This window comes from Lutra lutra, chromosome 5, assembly GCF_902655055.1.
Source record: "Lutra lutra chromosome 5, mLutLut1.2, whole genome shotgun sequence".
In the NCBI taxonomy this organism is placed as follows: domain Eukaryota; kingdom Metazoa; phylum Chordata; class Mammalia; order Carnivora; family Mustelidae; genus Lutra; species Lutra lutra.
The window spans coordinates 152,779,271-152,784,531 of record NC_062282.1 but is presented as its reverse complement, the minus strand read 5'-3'; the positions used below and the strand labels follow the sequence as shown (position 1 = coordinate 152,784,531).

The 5,261-nt window shown below is 39.7% G+C and overlaps 1 pseudogene; it reads left to right on the top strand.

The window, feature by feature from the left end:
- Positions 1-426: 426 nt before the first annotated feature.
- On the top strand, positions 427-4,242 carry LOC125101230 (interferon-inducible GTPase 1-like; annotated as a pseudogene).
- The last annotated feature ends 1,019 nt before the right edge of the window (positions 4,243-5,261 follow it).

Genomic DNA, 5,261 nt, shown 5'->3' with positions numbered 1-5,261 from the left:
CACCTGGCAGAAGGCACCTCTAGGTTCTGTTAAAGGGAATTAATCCCTTCATGATGGCCCTGCTCTCCCAGCTAAGGCACTGTCCAAATGACCACCTACTAATACCATAATTTTGAGCTTGCACTTCATCCATGAATTTTGTGGAGGAATCAAGCATTCAGTCCATAGTAGTCATATAGATAAAGTTTATCTATGGAGGTTCAATTGGCTTACCACATTTATCTTAGAAAACAGCACTCTCACCCCATTTTAATATTCATTTCATTTCATTATTCTTAAGGTGCTTCATTCAACTTGTAATATCATCTACTTGGTTCTTTTGTTAGCAATTAAATAAAATTCTTAACACATATTCATTTTATATTTGTTTGAAAGTCATGATTTTCCCTTTTTGAAAATTGTCTTTGCAGGACATGTTGGATGGGGATGAACTTTGAGTACCCTCTTACAGGTAAGATCACTGGTACTCTCTGAGACAACCTTAAGTGCATAAATATTTTTAAAATCAGTTTCCTCACTCATAGTTGATGGTAAGAGGTCCTATCAGTAACATATTAATGACAGCCTTGAATTGTCATGATATAATCAGGTACCTATGTTTCAAAAAGTGCAGAGTTGAATAGGGAAAATTAGAGCTCTTATTTACTTCCTCTGCCATTTTTTGTCATATGTTCTAAATCCCACCCCAATTTTTCCATTAGGTCAGGCAAATGGACATTAAACTGAGATACGGCAATTTTTACCACAATTTTTACCACATGCTCAGCCATTCCCTTATGGAACACACATCCTGGTGACCTTGTTTCTGCCCCCTACCTCTCCCAGAAGACAAGTCCTGTCCCTATTTGCTGAAGGGGATAGGAAGTGAGCTCTGTCTGCAGTTCTTCTGTGCTCCCCAATGTGCTAGCCTGACTCATTTTTCCTACACAATGGAAAGGTTTTAGGCTCCTTTATTGATGTTTCAAGAAAATGAAGACTGTCTGCATCAGTTTCTCATTTTTGTGCAACAAATTTACACACACTTATGGCTTAAGACAACAACACAGGTTTATTCACTTACACTTCCAGAAGATTGTTGTCTAAAATGAATCTTACAGGTGCTAAAATCGAGGTGTAAGTATGGCTTATTCCTTCACGGAAGCTCCAGGGGACAATCCATTTTTTGTCTTCTCTTCATTTTAGAGGTTGGTTGAATTCCCTAGTTTGTGGCCCTTCTTACATCTTTCTGGATTTTTCACTCCAGACTCTGCTTCCAACATCTCATCTCCTTTTCAGCATTCAGTCTTCCTCCTTCATTTAAGTTCCACTGTGCCTATCAGGGCACAGTAATCAGTAAGACAGGGGGATCCTCTCTTTAGAAAACCTTGCTAGAATTCAAGCAGCTTGTCAAGAGGTCAATCTAAAAGTTGTGGCTGATATCACTCAGGAATCACTTGTGGAAGCAGATAACACTCCTCTGGATATGGCTGTGTTTGAGGAATCTGGAACTGGGAAGTCTAGTTTCATCAATGCCTTATGAGGTCATAGTCATGAAGAGGAGGGTTCTGCTAGTGTTGGAGCTGTGGAGACCACCATGAAGAAAACACCCTATCAACATCCAAAATATCCAAATGTGGCCTTTTGGGACCTGCCTGGAACATCAACCCCTATTTCCTTCCACATACATATCTTGAAATGGGTGGGATTTGCTAACTATGATTTCTTCACCATTGTTGCTTCCTCATGGTGTAACTTTAATAATATTTTGTTGGACCAAAATATTTGGGAGCTAGGCAAGAAATCTGACTTTGTTGGAACCAAGGTGGACAATGATTCATATAATTAAGTGGAAAAACAAGGCCAGGTCCTTCAAAAGGGAGAGAGATTTCTTCAGCAGATACAAGACAATTGCTTGGCAAGTCTCAGCAACATCAGAGTGCATGAGCCAGACAACTTCTTGGCAATTTTGACTTAGGTGACTTTGTTTACCCAAGACTGGAGGAGACCCTGCTGAAGGAGCCCCCTATTCATAAGCACTACACCTTTGTGCTCCTGTTGCCCAATTTGTCTCATTCTTCCATTGAAATGGAGACAGCTTTTTTCAGGAAAAGATCTGGCTGGATGCCCTAAAATCACTGGTTTTCACTTTGATCTCCTTCCGTGCCTGCTTCAGTGACTTTGATTTGTCTCATCAGGAGAAGTGCTTAAATCTTTATGAAAACTATTTTGGTTTGGATGCGGAGTCAATCAAAGGGACTGCCATTCTCTTACACCATACACAAAGATAAACTCAAAATGGATAAGAGACCTCAACGTGAGACAGGAATCCATCAGAATCATAGAGGAGAACATAGGCAGTAACCTCTTCGACATCAGCTACAGTAACTTCTTTCAAGACCTGTCTCCAAAGGCAAAGGAACAAAAGTGAAAATGAACGTTTGGGACTTCATCAAGATCAAAAACTTCTGCACAGCAAAGGAAACAGTCAACAAAACAAAGAGGCAACCCACGGAATGGGAGAAGATATTTGCAAATGACAGTACAGACAAAAGGCTGATATCCAGGATCTATAAAGAACTTCTCAAACTCAACACACACAAAACAGATAATCATGTCAAAAAATGGGCAGAAGACATGAACAGACACTTCTCCAATGAAGACATACAAATGGCTATCAGACACATGAAAAAATGTTCATCATCACTAGCCGTCAGGGAGATTCAAATCAAAAACACATTGAAATACCACCTTACACCAGCTAGAATGGCCAAAATTAGCAAGACAGGAAACAACATGTGTTGGAGAGGATGTGGAGAAAGGGAAACCCTCTTACACTGTTGGTGGGAATGCAAGTTGGTGCAGCCTCTTTGGAGAACAGCGTGGAGATTCCTTAAGAAATTAAAAATAGAGCTTCCCCAACTTTTGTAGCAACATGGACGGGACTGGAAGAGATTATGCTGAGTGAAATAAGTCAAGCAGAGAGAGTCAATTATATGGTTTCACTTATTTGTGGAGCATAACAAATAGCATGGAGGACATGGGGAGTTAGGAGAAGGGAGTTGGGGGAAATTGGAAGGGAGGTGAATAATGAGAGACTATGGACTCTGAAAAACAATCTGAAGGGTTTGAAGAGGTGGGGGGGTGGGAGGTTGGGGGAACCAGGTGGTGGGTATTAGAGAGGGCACGGATTGCATGGAGCACTGGGTGTGGTACAAAAAGCAATGAATACTGTTATGCTGAAAATAAATTAAAAAAAAATAGAGCTTCCCTATGACCCTGCAATTGTACTACTGGGTATTTACCCCAAAGATACAGATGTAGGGAAAAGAAGGGCCATCTGTACCCCAATGTTCATAGCAGCAATGGCCCCGGTTGACCAAGATGTCTTGGCCCCAAAGAACCAAGATGTCCTTCAACGGATGAATGGATAAGGAAGATGTGGTGCATATACACTATGGAGTATTATGCCTCCATCAGAAAGGATGAATACCCAACTTTTGTATCAACATAGATGGGACTGGAAGACATTATGCTGAGTGAAATATGTCAGGCAGAGAGAGTCAATTATCATATGGTTTCACTTATTTGTGCAGCATAAGAAATAAAACAGAGGACATGGGGAGATGGAGAGGAGAAGGGAGTTGAGGGAAATTGGAGGGGGAGATGAACCCTGGGAGACTATGGACTCTGAACAACAATCTGAGTGTTTTGAAGGGGCGGGGGGTGGGAGGTTGGGGGAGCCTGGTCGTGGGTATCATGGAGGGCATGTATTGCATGGGGCACTGGGTGTGGTGCATACACAATGAATTCTGTTACACTGAAAAGAAGTTAAATAAAAAAATGCAAAAAAGTAAATATTAGAATCACTAAATCATACATCTAAAACTAATATTACACTATATGTTAAGTAACTGGAATTTAAATAAAAACTTTTCTAAAGTTTTTAAAAGAAAGAAAAAAGAAAGGGGGACTAAAAAGAAAAAAAAGGGGGACTGCCAGGAAGCTGGTCATGTCTGTGGAAGAGATTAAGAGGTTTACAAAGTCATTGAATTTCTGGTTACTTCTGCATAGCTGCATAGCTGCATAGCGCCAAGGCCATGAAGTATGGTGAAGGCCAGTGCTTCATGAATGGAGTTCTCTCATCCACTCTTTGCCAGCTTTTGAAAGTCTACTTTCTACATTTGAAAATCATGAATAAGTGGCTGATGATACTAAAATTCTCTTGCATAAATAGATGCCAGAGAGATGGGTCAGGATGCCTAACTGAATAACAAATGTGTCTCAGATCTCGTGTTCTGTGAGTAGGGTTGTGGTCATCTTCTACCCACCACCAGTGTGGTATCTTCCCTAAAGTTGTGAGAATATCTACATTGGAGAAAAACCATTGCTCCATGTGGATAATCCATTACTATGCAAAGGGGATTTGACAATGGGCTCTTCATGCATTCTGTGGGCTATTTTGCTTAAATCATGACAGAAATACACCCATATTTTTCATTAACCTCTATTGGTTATGAGGTAGTTTTTATTTGGTTGATTTAGTCAGATAATAAACATTTGGTACAATCAAGAAAACTGTTTTCCTTTGTTTTTTTTTTTTTTTTTTTAATGAATGATTTTCCCCAGGCATCATAACAATACACTCTTCACCAGTCTAAGGGAAATGCACAAGTCAGGGAAATGTCTGAGTTAATACTATTGTGTGTAGTAGGGCACTGCAGAAGGAAAGAGGACATTGAAAGAAGATTAGGGAAAAGTTCCAGGAAGTCATATTTTCAGATACTACTAAGGAACAGAGGGAAGGGAACAAAATCAGGGTTTATATTTATTTTTTTAATTTTTTAAATTTAATTTCAATTAGCCAGCATCCCTGAGGGTACACTGAGGAGTCTGAAGGGAACAAGCTTTTGGCTCTGGGACTAAAATGGGAGGCCTCCATTTATTTTCTTTCTTTTTTTTTCTTTTTTGTGGTATAATAGATTTTTATTTTTTTGGTTTTTTAAAATTTTTTTTGTTATGTTCAGTTAGCCACTCTATAGTACATCAATAGTTTTTGATGTAGTGTTCATTGATTAATTAGTTGCATATAACACCTAGTACTCATCACATCACATGCCCTCCTTAATGCTCATCACCCTATTACCCCATCCCCTTCTGCAACCCTCAGTTTGTTTCCCAGAGTCAAGAGTCTCTCATGGTTTTGTCCCCCTCTCTGATTTCTTCCCATTCAATTTTCCCTCCCTTCCGCTATGATCCTCTAAGCTATTTCTTATATTCCATGT